Source organism: Coregonus clupeaformis, unplaced genomic scaffold (genome assembly GCF_020615455.1).
Source record: "Coregonus clupeaformis isolate EN_2021a unplaced genomic scaffold, ASM2061545v1 scaf1650, whole genome shotgun sequence".
In the NCBI taxonomy this organism is placed as follows: domain Eukaryota; kingdom Metazoa; phylum Chordata; class Actinopteri; order Salmoniformes; family Salmonidae; genus Coregonus; species Coregonus clupeaformis.
This window is the reverse complement of record NW_025535104.1, coordinates 68,711-85,722: the sequence shown is the minus strand read 5'-3', so window position 1 is coordinate 85,722 and position 17,012 is coordinate 68,711. Positions and strand designations below refer to the sequence as shown.

The 17,012-nt window shown below is 42.8% G+C and overlaps 1 long non-coding RNA gene across 1 annotated transcript; it reads right to left on the bottom strand.

Moving 5' to 3' along the window:
• Positions 1-1,587: 1,587 nt before the first annotated feature.
• On the bottom strand, positions 1,588-4,888 carry LOC121561947. The gene is made up of 3 exons (XR_005999358.2): positions 4,795-4,888; positions 4,063-4,368; positions 1,588-1,670 (listed from the first exon to the last, which is right to left on the bottom strand). It is a non-coding gene; the product is annotated as an uncharacterized LOC121561947 (long non-coding RNA).
• Positions 4,889-17,012: the final 12,124 nt, after the last annotated feature.

Here is a 17,012-nt window from a genome sequence, read left to right as displayed (position 1 = left end):
CCATGTTACCAAAACCCCATGTTACCCAAACCCCATGTTACCAAAACCCCATTTTACCAAAACCCCATGTTACCAAAACCCCATGTTACCAAAACCCCATGTTACCAAAACCTCATGTTACCATGGTTGCAAAAAAACAAACTAAAAGGAATCATGATGGTTGCTGTCACTCTTTTTAGATTTCTTCCAAGGTTCTAGAAAGATAAACTAATTCTGAACTTTCCAGCTATTATTAAAATCCCGGTCTCTCGTTCTCTCTGTGTGTGTGTGTCTCTGTGTCTCATTCTCTGCGGGCGCGCCTCTCATTCTCATCTGGTTAATCACACATCTTAAACACAGATATAGACCAATGTAGAATCTGAACCCTGCTCAAAGACACAAACATTTAAATGACTTGTAACGTCTGAGTAAATGTCTTTACCTTGTAGTACAGGTAGAAGGTGGTGATGGCTGTCAGTAGGATCAGCAGCACTACAACGTGTCTGATGATGAAGGCTGGCAGAGGAGAGGCTGAAAACAGAAACACCTTTGATGAGGGGACTGGTCATCTTCATATAGATCTGTGGGAAATCTGTCAATGACAAAGTTATAAGTCTGGATCATGTTCAGTTACCTGTGACGGTGAGGGTGAGGAGCTCACTCTCAGAGAAGAAGTTATGAGAGAAAACATAATTGTCATAAACACAGCTGTAGTTCCCTTGGTGGGAGTCATCTGCAGCAGGGAAGAGGAAGGCAGCAGAGTGATTGACAGCTGGCTGGGTCTGGGTTCTGTTGGAGCCGGTGAACGTGAGGAGGAAGGAGCCTCCTGGGTACTGTGGCTGAGTGGAGCAGGTGATGGTGAAGTTGTAGCCCCTAAATACTTCAGGCCCCTGGTGGCCCCTGGAGACCCCTCCCATTGAGTCAGTCAGGAAGATATCAGGCTGGACCAGGAGATCTGTAACAATAAAAGAGAACAAGAAAAACCTCTTCAACTAGTTTCCTATAGATATGACAATAACATCAGCATGTAACAGTGCTAGCCACCCTCCCTCACAGGGCAACATGAGTAGTGGGCCTACAGTCACTGAGACAACATATGTTGATATCAGGCTGAAGCAGGACATCTGGAACAAGAGGAGAGAAAAAGAAAACGTAGCTCCTCAACTACTTTCCTCATTTAGATATGACAATAACATGACATGTGACAGTGGTAGTGAGTAGAGACGTTCAGTGAGATAACGTTCAAATACAAAAGCATTCTGGGATATTTAAGTTGTATTTTATTCCTACTTGACTGAGTGATCTGTTTTGCAAAGCAGACTTACAAGCTAAACAGTCATTGTGAGAGGTGCAGAGGAAGTTGTATGAATGAAGGAAATCAGTTGAATATAATTATAATATCTTGTTATTACCTGAGCAGATCACTGTGAGTCCAGGAAGGAGATCATAAATTCTCTCACACTCCCTCAGTGAAGGCTCAGACCCAGAACATTCAACTCCAAACCCTCTAGTGGTGTTTCCAGGTAGTACTGAAACAGTGGAGCCACAACCCAGCTGTCTGCACACTACTGCAGCTACAGCCTCCTTGTTCCTGTCATAAGCTCACATAGTCCTCCACTCTCCCTGGTCGTACCGCTCCACTCCACCAGCACAGCGACTGCCTCCTCCCACCAGCCTCACATCATCAGGCTCTGAGAAAAGAATAATAATAATAATAATAATAATAATAATATGCCATTTAGCAGACGCTTTTATCCAAAGCGACTTACAGTCATGCGTGCATACATTTTTGTGTATGGGTGGTCCCGGGGATCGAACCCACTACCTTGGCGTTACAAGCGCCATGCTCTACCAGCTGAGCTACAGAGGACCACAGAGAGAAGAGAGAGAGACAGTAATCTTACTATTTTCACACTAAAACACATCTACAGTGGGCTCCAAAATTACTGGCACCCCTGACTGCACCAACAATACATTAAAAAATATAAACAATACTGTACTTTATTAATGTTTCAATGGAACCAACCAAAATCATACAATTATTTAATACAAAATAAAAGTCACCTAAATCAAGGTTTCATAATTATTGGCACTCCTCATTTAGTACTTAGTGCAACCACCTCAGGCAAGGATAACAGCATGGAGTCTTTTCCTGTAATGTTTGACAAGGTTAAGGAACACATTTGGAGGGATTTTGGACCATTCCTCTATGCAGATCCTTTCAAGATCCTTCACATTCTTGGGTTTGCGCTTATCAACTGCCATCTTCAAATCAGCCCACAGATTTTCGATTGGATTGAGGTCTGACTGAGATGGCCATGGCAGAAGATATATTTTTTTGTCACAGAACCATTTCTGTGTGGATCTTGAGGTATGTTTTGGGTCATTGTCTTGTTGGAATGTCCACCTACGGCCAAATCCCAGCCTTCTTTGTCAGCCGAAATTGCCTGATACTTGGTGGAATTCATTATGCCATCCAGTGCCCCTGGACCTCTGGAATTAAAACAGCCCCAAATCATCACTGACCCACCACCATATTTCACAGTGGGTATGAGGTGCCTCTCCTTGTATGCATCTCTGTTTCGACGTCAAACATGTCGATGCTGTATCTGACCAAAACGTTCAATTTTGGTCTCATCTGACCAGAGCACCTTCTTCCAGTCATAATGTAAATGACATTTGGCAAACTCAAAGCGCTTGCATCTGTGTCTTGGGGTCAGAAAGGGCTTTCTTCTGGCAACCCTTCCAAAGAGCCTGTGGTTGTGGAGGTGGCGTCTGATGGTGCTTTTTGAAACCTGGTGACCCCAAGACGCCACCAAGGCCTGCAATTCGTTCACAGTTATTCTTGGGGATTTTGTTGCTTCTCTCACCATCCTCCTCCCTATCCTGGGGGGCAAAATGCATTTGCGTCCTCTACCGTGAGGTTTTCAACTGTTCCATATCTTTTTTATTTTTTAATAATTGCCCTGACAGTGCTCAGTGGTATATTCAATCATTTGTGGATCTTCTTGTAGCCATTACCAGATTTATGAAGGTCTACGACCATCTGTCTCTTTTGAACTGCCAGTTATTTTGTTTTCTTCATGGTGTTGAATGACAAAGGGATATTGTATGCGTGTTACCTCATTTTTATATCCTAGTGAAACAGGAAGTGATGTAATGGCTCAATATAGTTCCTTAAGACTTAGATACACTTAAATAAGTGGAATTTATTTCCTGGTTGATAGAATAATTATTAATGACTAATTATTACACCCTGAAACTGTGTGAAATGTGTTAGAATGTGTGAGTGTAGGACCAGTAAAGATTATGACATTGAGCCACTATTTAGCAATGTGAGTAAGAGTTAGACCAGACAACAAAGGACAAGGAGAACTGGCTACAGACAACTGAGAAACCAAGATAAAGAGGCCTCCCAATTAAGGGAGGAGAGAAACGGTTAGGCTTTTTAAGGAGTATGAGGACGGCGATAACTAAGGAATGCAGCCTATGATAAGAACATATGTGTGTGACCTGATGGTTAGGAGAGCAGAGGAAAACAGCCCGCCTAAAAGGGGTGGGGTTTTTGTATGATGTGTGAGTATAAAAGATGGACTCTGAAATTGTGATGAACAGAATTCTCAATGAATAAAGGCCTGACTATGCAGACCGGGACTCTGTCTGTTTATTGATCCAAAAGCATTACAACCTTTTGAGAGACGCACAGAGACACTGAAATAGTTGAGTTCAACCATTGAGATTAAAATATTCACTTAACACTGGTTTAATTTTGGTAGATGTTATTTACAATCATCTTTAAGGGTGCAATTAATTGTGAAACCTTGATTTGGAGGACATTGATTTTTAATTTAATCAATAAATGATTTTGGTGGGTTCCATTGGAACATTAATATAGTACAGTATTTCTCACATGTTGGTATTTTCAGATTCTCTCTATAATTATAGTGTTTATATTTCTGTAAGTATTGTTTGTGCATTGCCAGACAGGGGTGCCAGTAATTTTGGAGCCCACTATATATTGCCTCTCATATTCTTCACTCCAGGTGAGAAACAATGTTGATTGAGTGACAAACTGTTTCTTACCTGAGCAGGTGAGTCCAACAGCATTACCAGGTAGGCAGGTGTTGTTTTTTCTGTCTGAGGTGTCACAGTCCAGGAGAAGGGACTCATTGCCTTTACACTGGAACTCTTTATCCCAGGTCTGACCCTCACCTTCTCCATAGAGCCCCCCCTGTAGAGCTGCAGGAGCCCCACAGCCAAGCTCCCCACAGACTACCTCTGCATCCTGCTGGTCAAAGTCAGCTTCACACACTGAGGCCCAGGACTGATTGGACTTCACCTCCAGTCTCCCAGAGCAGAGGCCAGCTCCATCCACAAGCTGCACAGACTCTGGAGAAAAAGAGTTGGTTGAACATTCAATCAGTTTTGTTGATGACACTGTCAAGGACTAAACACAAATATGTTGGATAAAAGATTGTAGTTTGCTATGTTTGATACTGTAAGAGGTGGAAATTGGTTCTTAGTCACTCAGTATAGGGTTGGGAATAATGCAGGCAGGAGACAGGAATAAGTTCACTTCACTTTATAGAAAATAAACAGCTGGACATCCATCAGGCAGCTTCACTTCAGTAACATCTGAACTACAATGATCTGCCCATGCACATCTCCCATAAACCAATATGACAAACACAAATATAATGTTTAAATACATCTAACATCTCTCCCTGTCTTGAAATGAAATGAAAAAAAAAACATGATATATGCTAACCTTGTATAATGTACAAATTAAATCTCTCAATATTACCAGTGTCTTACCTGAACAGATCACATGATGATATCCATAATAACAGACACCAGGTCTTCCTACGGTGTCACACTCTCTAAGAGTAGACTGATCTCCACTACATCCACTCCCTTGAAGAGATTCCTCTTCTTCCATCTTCAACCAGAGGTCCTCTAGATGCAGCTACAGCATTCCCACAGCCCAGCTCTCTACACACAACCTTAGCCTCTTTCATCATACTCCCAAACCAAGGACTTAGACCTGACCACTGTCCTCTGTAGAAGGCTTCCACTGTCCCAGAGCAGGAAGTGGTCCCATTCACCAGTCTGACTGAGTATTCAGCTGTAAACAGCAGAGAGGAAAACAGTGGTGAGGACAGATTATGACAGGGCTTCTGTTATTCTAACAGCAGTAATGCTTTGTGGTTGACAAGTATTAGTAGTGCCATAAAACAGTACTTGATATTGGGTTTTAGAATGGTGTTTATGGACATATGAATTTCTCCATGTGGGATAATAAAGTTGACTAATATTGAACTCCTATAATCACTGTAGATGTATACTCTTCCTACCTGGACTGACGCTTTGGACTGGACTGACGCTTTGAGCCTGGAGATCTGAGGAGAAAGAGAGAGACAGAGAGAGAGAGGGATGTTAAATGAATATCAACATGACCTTTCATGATGTGATGGGGAAGATACGCTTATCACCATCGTGTAACACATTCCCCTTCTATGGAAATGGGAACCTCTCTTTGCATATTAGTTTATATATAATTTACATTTGCTTTTGTTTGTTTTTTCAGAGGTCAGGGTCAAGCTGAGTGGAAGAGTGGAAAAGGTTACAGGTTAACTCCAGAGTGGCGCAGTGGTCTAAGGCACTGCATCGCAGTGCTAGCTGTGCCACTAGAGATCCTGGTTCGAATCCAGGCTCTGTCGTAGCCGGCCGCGACCGGGAGACTCATGGGGCGGTGCACAATTCGTCCAGGGTAGGGGAGGGAATGGTCGGCAGGGATGTAGCTCAGTTGGTAGAGCAACGCCAGGGTTGTGGGTTTAAAACTGCACCATTTCTCTCCACCAACAAGAGGGGTGTAATGGAGTAGGGGGACGTTGCACCTAGACACTGATCTTGGGTCCGTTTGGGATTTTCCCCACTAATGGTTGATGTTAGGATTGGGGGAGGGGAAGCAGATCCTGATCTGGACCTAGTGGAAACTTCACCTTGGGGCTTAGACCACAGTAAGACCATTTCCAATACCCACATCCCACCCCTAGGGGCAGCAGCAGCAGGAGACAGGTGCCTGGAGTACCTGCATGGTTTAATGGCTCTGGTGAACTTTAACCTAAGGACTTGGGTAGTGGTGCACTTTACAGAGAATAGGGTGGTATTTGGGGCCGACTCTATGGGAAAATCTCAATTGCATTTCCTTGATTACTCGACTCCTCTCTCCTCGGCTCCTACTCAAAACCCAAAGGAGGCCAGGAGAGAGGACACAACTAGCTGACAGGATGATGAAATACTGTACTAGGCCTGGGTAATATGAAGGTGATATTACTTCATGTTTCATACTCCCACCAAACTACAGTGAAGTCTGTAGGCTCCAGGGTGAACTTTCCCCTAGGTTCATGTAACCCTCTCTTCTGAGGGACCTGAGTTCCTATCAGTTTGGACCTAGTATCTAGGTGTGTGGCAGGACTATTAGACTAGGTGGTCTGTAAGTAGTCAGAATGTGAAGGTTAATGTGTGTAAAGATGTATGGACCTAACAATAAATAATGTAGTGCAGTGCCTCCACCTAATAAGTAAGGTACCCCTGAAGATATGTATTTACTGACTAGGATATATAATAAACCCACACAGTATCTAGAACTACACAATTATTAAATATTTACTGACTAGGATATATAATAAACCCACACAGTATCTAGAACTACACAATTATTAAATATTTACTGACTAGGATATATAATAAACCCTTCTAGAACTACACAATTATTATATTACTTACTTGGGTATCTGTACTTTACTTTCCTATTTATATTTTGGACAACTTTTATTTCACTACATTCCTAAAGACAATAATGTACTTTTTACTCCATACATTTGACCTGACACCCAAAAGTACTTGTTACATTTTGAATGGGGTGGCAGGTAGCTTAGCGGTTAGGAGTGTCTGCCTCTGATCTGGTGGACTCACTAAACACATGTTTCATTTGTAAATTATATCTGAGTGTTGGGGATAGCCCCTAGCTATCCATAAATTAAAATGATAAACTTGGATTAGCAAACACAACGTGACATTGGAACACAGGACTGATGGTTGCTAAGACCATGGCCTGAGGTCACCCAAATAAAATTAATCCAGAACTTTCTCTTGTAAAGAATTACAAAATCTACCACTTTCATATAAACACCACGACACACAGCAGAACACCTACAGTGGGGAAAAAAAGTATTTAGTCAGCCACCAATTGTGCAAGTTCTCCCACTTAAAAAGATGAGAGAGGCCTGTAATTTTCATCATAGGTACATGTCAACTATGACAGACAAAATGAGAAAAGAAAATCCAGAAAATCACATTGTAAGATTTTTTATGAATTTATTTACAAATTATGGTGGAAAATAAGTATTTGGTCACCTAAACAAGCAAGATTTCTGGCTCTCACAGACCTGTAACTTCTTCTTTAAGAGGCTCCTCTGTCCTTCACTCGTTACCTGTATTAATGGCACCTGTTTGAACTTGTTATCAGTATAAAATACACCTGTCCACAACCTCAAACGATCACACTCCAAACTCCACTATGATCAAGACCAAAGAGCTGTCAAAGGACACCAGAAACAAAATTGTAGACCTGCATCAGGCTGGGAAGACTGAATCTGCAATAGGTAAGCAGCTTGGTTTGAAGAAATCAACTGTGGGAGCAATTATTAGGAAATGGAAGACATACAAGACCACTGATAATCTCCCTCGATCTGGGGCTCCACGCAAGATCTCACCCTGTGGGGTCAAAATGATCACAAGAACAGTGAGCAAAAATCCCAGAACCACACGGGGGGACCTAGTGAATGACCTGCAGAGAGCTGGGACCAAAGTAACAAAGCCTACCATCAGTAACACACTACGCCGCAAGGGACTCAAATCCTGCAGTGCCAGACGTGTCCCCCTGCTTAAGCCAGTACATGTCCAGGCCCGTCTGAAGTTTGCTAGAGTGCATTTGGATGATCAAGAAGAGGATTGGGAGAATGTCATATGGTCAGATGAAACCAAAATAGAACTTTTTGGTAAAAACTCAACTCGTCGTGTTTGGAGGACAAAGAATGCTGAGTTGCATCCAAAGAACACCATACCTACTTTGAAGCATGGGGGTGGAAACATCATGCTTTGGGGCTGTTTTTCTGCAAAGGGACCAGGACGACTGATCCGTGTAAAGGAAAGAATGAATGGGGCCATGTATCGTGAGATTTTGAGTGAAAACCTCCTTCCATCAGCAAGGGCATTGAAGATGAAACGTGGCTGGGTCTTTCAGCATGACAATGATCCCAAACACACCGCCCGGGCAACGAAGGAGTGGCTTCATAATAAGCATTTCAAGGTCCTGGAGTGGCCTAGCCAGTCTCCAGATCTCAACCCCATAGAACATCTTTGGAGGGAGTTGAAAGTCTGTGTTGCCCAGTGACAGCCCCAAAACATACATTTTACATTTACATTTTAGTCATTTAGCAGATGCTCTTATCCAGAGCGACTTACAGGAGCAATTAGGGTTAAGTGCCTTGCTCAAGGGCACATTTACGTCATTTAGCAGACGCTCTTATCCAGAGCGACTTACAAATTGGTCCATTCACCCTATAGCCAGCGGGATAACCACTTTCCATTTTTATTTTTATTTTTTTTGGGGGGGGGGGGTGGGTAGAAGGATTACTTTATCCTATCCCAGGTATTCCTTAAAGAGGTGGGGTTTCAAATGTCTCCGGAAGGTGGTGAGTGACTCCGCTGTCCTGGCGTCGTGAGGGAGCTTGTTCCACCATTGGGGTGCCAGAGCAGCGAACAGTTTTGACTGGGCTGAGCGGGAACTATGCTTCCGCAGAGGAAGGGGAGCCAGCAGGCCAGAGGTGGATGAACGCAATGCCCTCGTTTGGGTGTAGGGACTGATCAGAGCCTGAAGGTACGGAGGTGCCGTTCCCCTCACTGCTCCATAGGCAAGCACCATGGTCTTGTAAAACATCACTGCTCTAGAGGAGATCTGCATGGAGGAATGGGCCAAAATACCAGCAACAGTGTCTGAAAACCTTGTGAAGACTTACAGAAATCGTTTGACCTGTGTCATTGCCAACAAAGGGTATATAACAAAGTATTGACAAACTTTTGTTATTGACCAAATACTTATTTTCCACCATAATTGGCAAATAAATTCATTAAAAATCCTACAATGTGATTTTCTGGAGAAAAAAAATCTTAATTTGTCTGTCATAGTTGACGTGTACCTATGATGAAAATTACAGGCCTCTCACATATTTTTAAGTGGGAGAACTTGCACAATTAGTGGCTGACTAAAAACTTTTTTTCCCCACTGTACATTGAATCCATCCAAAAAACATCCTAATTTGTTTTAATGAACACTTTTTATACTACACTAAAATAATCTTAAACTATATATAAAGGGATTATTGTCATTGTTACAGTATATAGGCTACAGTAAGTTATATTCTTCCATTTTAAATAACAGGCTCTCCCACCATCTATAGTCATCTGGTCTGCAGATGAACAGAATGGCTTGGAAAGCCAGACCTTTAGACCTCATAGGCCTGTCCAATACCTTGTGGATTTTTTCATATTTATAGTTTTAAAATATTTATAGTTTTAAATATTTATAGATTTAAATTGATGTACACTCCATAATGTCTAAGTGAAAAATAAATGATATACAGTCCTGGTCAAAAGGTTTAGAACACTTACTCATTCAAGGGTTTTTCTTTATTTGTACTATTTTCTACATTGTAGAATAATAGTGAAAACATCAAAACTATGAAATAACACATATGGAATCACGTAGCAACCAAATAAGTGTTAAACAAATCAAAATATATTGTATATTTGAGATTCTTCAAATAGCCACCCTTTGCCTTGATGACAGCTTTGCATACTCTTGGCATTCTCTCAACCAGCTTCACCTGGAATGCTTTTCCAACAGTCTTGAAGGAGTTCCCACATATGCTGAGCACTTGTTGGCTGTTTTTCCTTCACTATGCGGTGCGACTCATCCCAAACCATCTCAATTTGGTTGAGGTTGGGGTATTATTATGAAAACGATTTCGACAATGTCACTCAAATCCCGTTAAAATGTATATAGAGGTATTAGTCTCATGCTACAGTATATACATTGTATTCTTCCATTTTAAATAGCCTAACAGTGTCTCCCACCATCTCTAATTATCTGGTCTGCTTGATGAAGAACAAAATGTAGACCACAACATGATTATTATATGACTACCACATATATGTACCCCCCACACACAATCCATGATTGGCAGATGCTCTTTTCATTTACAATTAAACCCTTAGCCTACAATTTCCGCGGAAATCTAATTAACATTAAAAAAACAATCCCCATCAGAATCCATCTGTTTAAGCTAGAGATATTTCCCTTCTGCATCTGCGGTGAAAGGTGGCAGAGCTAGAGCTGTGTTTGTCAGAAAATGAAACATCCCGAAAATGGGTCTTCTCAGGAAAACATCTGTAGCATCCAACCGGTTTGGCCTGCAAACTATGGAAAGATGAGACTCTCACGAACACGATGATATTCTCCGTTTTGCTCTACGACCCCCATAAGCGTCCCGGGACTCGTCTGAAGTCGGGACTGTCGATCCGCCAACTTCTGTCTGTAGTGTCAGAACCGTTGGGCTACACACTAACATGACCCCTCTATGGAAAGATGAGTCTCTCAAAACACGTTTTGCTCAAGCTTTACAAAACTTGTCTGAAGGTCTCCCGGTACCAATTTTATGGAAGTATATATGGAGATAGTTTAGTGCCAAAAATAAGGTGTTAAATACATGTAAAAAATAAAAATAAAGTGTTTCCTGATCTTTCTTATATCTCTCAGATACAAAATCTCTCAGATACATGATTTTCCCCAAAAATATAAAAATCCCAAGACTTCAAATATTGTTATTTGTCACATGCGCCGAATACAACAGGTGTAAACCTTACAGTGAAATGCTTACTTACAAGCTCTTAACCAACAATGCAGTTAAGAAAAATACGTTTTAAGTAAAAAATAGATAAGTAAAAAAATGTATAATAATAATTAAAGAGTAGCAGTAAAATAAAATAACAGTAGCGACGCTATATATAAGCGGGTACCGGTATAGAGTCAATGTGCAGGGGTGCCGGTTAGTTGAGGTAATTGAGGTAATATGTACATGTAGGTATAGTTAAAGTGACTATGCATAGATAATAAACAGAGTAGCAGCAGCGTAAAAGAGGGGGTGGGGGGGACAATGCAAATAGTCTGGGTAGCCATTTGATTAGCTGTTCAGGAGTCTTATGGCTTGGGGATAGAAGCTGTTAAGAAGCCTTTTGGACCTAGACTTGGCGCTCCGGTACTGCTTGCCGTGCGGTAGCAGAGAGAACAGTCTATGACTAGGGTGGCTGGAGTCTTTGACAATTTTTAGGGCCTTCCTCTGACACCGCCTAGTATAGAGGTCCTGAATGGCAGGAAGCTTGGCCCCAGTGATGTACTGGGCCATACGCACTACCCTCTGTAGTGCCTTGCGGTCAGAGGCCGAGCAGTTGCCATACCAGGCAGTGAAGCAACCAGTCAGGATGCCCTCGATGGTGCAGCTGTATACATTTTTGAGGATCTGAGGACCCATGCCAAATCTTTTCAGTCTCCTGAGGTGGAATAGGCTTTGTCGTGCCCTCTTCACAACTGTCTTGGTGTGTTTGGACCATGATAGTTCGTTGGTGATGTGGACACCAAGGAACTTGAAGCTTGGACTTGGTGTACAGGGAGAATACTGTAAGAACGGCCCATGTTCTGAATTATGTCGCTGTCCATTTCAAAAGTGCTGAACGAATAGGCGGCATATAGGCTACATCCGTCTCAGCTCGCTACATCCGTCTCAGCTCGCTACATCCGTCTCAGCTCGCTACATCCGTCTCAGCTCGCTACATCCGTCTCAGCTCGCTACATCCGTCTCAGCTCGCTACATCCGTCTCAGCTCGCTACATCCGTCTCAGCTCGCTCATGTCTTAATGGAGAATGATGGCTTGCCTCAACCGCTTATCGTCATATATGCCATAGTTTGTACATCTGCACTGTTATATTGTTTATATAGGTCCATCTCATTAGCATCTTATTCATCATTTTTTCATTCATTCATCATTCATAGTTTTGCTAACTTAGTGTGTTATAATTAGCTCAGGTGATACTATAATATGATGTCTGTAAGTTACAGACCCAACACCATTATATTATAGAGGCCCCTCCTCTTAACCATGGTTACCAGCGGCTGTCTCTTCCCATTCAAATATTAGTTTTCAACAAAAAGTTCAGTAATAGACCCATGTAATTCCAGTTGATATTGCGAGGGTTGTTCTGTTTGTGCAATGTGCTGTCAGTGCGTCTGTTTATTGTCTATAAAAGTGGATCCTCGTGATTGTATTGTCCTTCCTTTTTAGACCACGTAGGCCTAATACAATACTTCAAATGGGAGGCTAACCGCTGAGTCTGACTCCCTCTCTCTCTCTGTGGTGACTTGAAGAGTAAAATTAAGGTCTGAACATCTTGCTGAATTTATCTGAACTAACATCTATCTGAATTTCTGTTGGTGTCCATTTTGAAAGTGCTGAATGAAGGCCTTCCTCGTCGCAGCTCGTTTGCTTCCACTGGCTTATCCTCAGAGTTAAGTGTTAATGATATAAGAACAAACATGATGAATTTACTGAACATAAATTAAATTATGTTTGTGTACGGTTCAAATGTCAATACGCATGTCAACATTAATTATTATTGAAGGAGAATGTGGTTCTGATCCAGTTACACAAATCCACAAGGAGTCAGTAGAAACTATATATTTTCAAGCAAGTCAGCCATAAGCTCCACTGTCGGGACAACTTTATGTAGACCCTAAAAGTTTGTTGGCACCTTTTGTCACCGTTATAGTGCATGTAATGTATTGTTTAGATTAATTAATTATTATTATTATTATTTTTTTTATTATTATTATTATTATTATTATGTTTATTGTGTTGTGGTGTATCGCTAGCATGCATCCCCCCAAAAAAATGTTGTTTGCCCCACCAAGATTGGGGCAGCAGGTAGCTTAGTGGTTAAGAGCGTTGTGCCAGTAACCGAAAGGTCGCTGGTTCTAATCCCCGAGCCGACTAGGTGAAAAATCTGTCGATGTGCCCTTGAGCAAGGCACTTAACCCTAATTGCTCCTGTAAGTCGCTACGGATAAGAGCGTCTGCTAAATGGCTAAAATTTAATGAAAATGTAAGATTGACATGCTAAAATCACCACTGCAAACGAGCCATCAATTTGTTTAACCACCTAACAAGCGACCACCACTCCTACCACTACAAAGACCTGAAATGCCAAAGAGAATAAACATGAGAAAAGTCCCTTCTTCCAGTTTGTCCTGGAAGCTAAGTTCACAAACCACTACTAACCCAACAATGCCTCAAGACAGCCCTCAGACAATCTGGCCCAAACAAATTATAACCAAACAAACATAAAATTATACTGGAAAACATTACAAAACCTCAAAGTGACCTTAAATGCTGCAGACTATCTGACCACTGTGACTGATAGAAAACTGAGGAAAAAATTGATAATGAATAGACTCAGTGAGCATAGCCTTGCTATTGAGAGAAGTCACCATAGGCAGAGAGGAGACAGGCTATGTGCCCACTGCCCACAAAATGAGGTGGAAACTGAGCTGCACTTCCTAACCTCCTGCCAAATGTACGATGATATGAGAGACACATATGGAAAAAGTTACTGGTTATGATGACATCACTGGTGAGAAGTCAGTTATGAAAAGATATTCAGTTGACTGCGTGTTAGTCTGCCAGCCCTATCTCTTTTGACATCTCCCTCTCTCTACTCCTCTTCTCTCTCACTCTCCATCTCCCCTCCTCCTCTGTCCTATAGCCGCAGGAAGTTGTTTGGGGGTGTAGAAATACAGCTAAACCTAGGGTATGGCTAAATGGGGTTTATAGAAATACAGCTAAACCTAGGGTATGGCTAAATGGGGTGTGTAGAAATACAGCTAAACCTAGGGTATGGCTAAATGGGGTGTGTAGAAATACAGCTAAACCTAGGGTATGGCTAAATGAGGTGTGTAGAAATACAGCTAAACCTAGGGTATGGCTAAATGGGGGGTGTAGAAATACAGCTAAACCTAGGGTATGGCTAAATGAGGTGTGTAGAAATACAGCTAAACCTAGGGTATGGCTAAATGGGGTGTGTAGAAATCCCCCCACCAGTTGAAGCTCATTTACTGTACTTAAAAACTCTCAAATACTATTTGGAGAACAGCAGAAACTAACAAAAATGCCCCCAGACATTAATTATCACTGCAATGTTAGGTTTATATTAGGTTTAAAGGTCTGTGGAATGGAGTGTACAATGTACTACTCAACTTCAGTTTTTTGCATGGGCTGCATCTCAATCTACTTCATCCGCCTGTATGTCTGCCTTCCACATCCCGAAAATCACCATAGGTAGAAGAAGACAGGCTATGTGCCACACTGCCCACAAAATGAGGTGGAAACTGCTCCCCCTCCTAACCTCCTGCCTAATAAACGATGATGTGAGAGAGACATATTTCCCTCAGATTACAAGGACCCCCAAATAATTTGAAAACAAATATAATATTGATAAGCTCCCGTATCTGTTAGGTGAAATACAGCAGCGTGCAATCATGGCAGAAAAATGTGTGACCTGTTGTGATAAGAATAGGGTAACCAGTGGAGAACAAACACCACAGTAAATAAAACCTAGGCCTAGATTTATCAGTTTATTTCATTTCCCTTGCCATTTGTACTTCTACTTTTTGCACAGACAGCTCACACTCTCCTACAAACACCAGTTGGCTGAGAGGGCCCTAGTGGAGCCACCTGGCTGAGAGGACCCTAGTGGAGCCACCTGGCTGAGAGGACCCTAGTGGAGCCACCTGGCTGAGAGGACCCTAGTGGAGCCAGCTAGTTTATATTTCATTTACAGTGTATTGACCGACGGCCTATACAGGTCAGTACTGATTACACTCATTTTTATTTTTGTTTTTTTATATAGTTAAATTATTAACATTTCAAATGACTTTCTCTTTTGAAACTTTTGTGTGTTTAAAGTTTACTGTTTGTGATTGTTTATTTCACTTGCTTTGTCAATGTTAACATATGTTTCCCATGTCAATGAAACCCCTTTGAATTTAACTGAGAGAGAGAGTGAGAGAGAGAGAGAAAGGGGGAGGGGCAAAAGAGAGGAGAAATGAACATCAACATGACCTTTCATGATGTGATGGGGAAGATAGGCTTATAGTTGGTATGGTGCAACAACACACGTGATGTGATGGAGAAGATAGGCTTATAGTTGGTGTGGTGCAACAACACACGTGATGTGATGGAGAAGATAGGCTTATAGTTGGTATGATGCAATAACACCCATGTGTACACACATTCCCCTTCCGTGGAAAGGTGAACCTCTCTTTGCAGATGAGTTTATATATAATTTAATACCTTTGCTTTTGTCTGTTTTTTGAAATCATTCATTTCATAGGTCAGAGGGTCAAGCTGAGCCGTACCAGGAGTGGAAGAGTGGAAAAGGTTACTGGTTGTGATGACTAACTGGTGAGAAATCAGTTATGAAAAGATATTCAGTTGACTGCGTGTTAGTCTGTCAGCCCTATCTCTTTGACATCTCCCTCTCTCTACTCCTCTTCTCTCTCACTCTCCATCTCCCCTCCCCTCCTCCTCTGTCCCATAGCCGCAGGAAGTAGTTTGGGGGGTGTATAAATACAGCTAAACCTAGGTATGGCTAAATGGGGTGTGTAGAAACACAACTAAACCTAGTGTATGGCTAAATGGGGGTGTGTAGAAATACAGCTAAACCTAGGGTGTGGCAAAATGGGGTCTTTATCTCCCCTCCCCTCCCCTCCCCTCCCTCCCCTCCCTCCCCTCCCCTCCCCTCCCTCTCCTCTCTCTCTCTCCCTACGCTCTCCTCCGCCCCCCACCCATCCTCTCTCCTCCCCCCCATCTCTCTCTGCTCATCTCTCCAGCCCTTTGACATCTCCCTCTCTAACTCCCCTCCCGCCCGAGAAGGGGAGAGGAGGGGGGAGAAGGGAGAGGGGGAGAAGAGGAGAGGGGTGAAGGAGAGGGTGGAGAAGAGGAGAGGGAGAAGAGGAGAGGGGGAAAAGAGAAGAGGGTGGAGAAGATGATTGGGTGGATAAGAGGAGGGGGAGAGGGGGAGGAGAAGAGGAGGGGGGAGAAGAGGAGAGGGGGAGAAGAGGAGAATAGGAGGAGGAGAGGTGGAGAAGAGGAGAGGGTGGAGAAGAGGAGAGGGGGAGAAGAGGAGAGAGGGAGAAGAGGAGGGGGGAGAAGGAGAGGGGAGAAGAGGAGAGGGGGGGGGAGAAGAGGAGAAGGGGGAGGAGGGGGGGGGAGGGGGTGGAGAAGGGGAGGGGGAGAAGAGGAGGGGGGAGAAGGGTAGACGTTTTTCTCTCATAGTTCCACCCATGGGACTATACCTTCTGTTATCAACAACAAGTGTAAAACTGGACCATGTGACAGTTTGGACCAAAACTCCTGAGTGGCGCAGTGGTCTAAGGCACTGCATCGCAGTGCTAACTGTGCCACTAGATCCTGGTTCGAATCTAGGCTCTGTCGCAGCCGGCCGCGACCGGGAGACTCATGGGCGGCGCACAATTGGCCCAGCGTCGTCCAGGGTTGGGGAGGGAATGGCCGGCAGGGATGTAGCTCAGTTGATAGAGCGTGGCGTTTGCAACGCCAGGGTTGTGGGTTCGTTTCCCATGGGGGGCCAGTATAAAAAAATAAAAAAATAAAAAATAAAAAAGGTATTCACTAACTGTAAGTCACTCTGGATAAGAGCGTCTGCTAAATGACTAAAATGTAAGGTAGCCTTGTGGTGGACCAATGTGGTTGATTAACAAAGCATCTGGGTGTGTACCAATAATATCTCCTTTCTCCTGAAGTAAGCACTTGCTCCCTACTTCCCATAATTTAAATGCATTG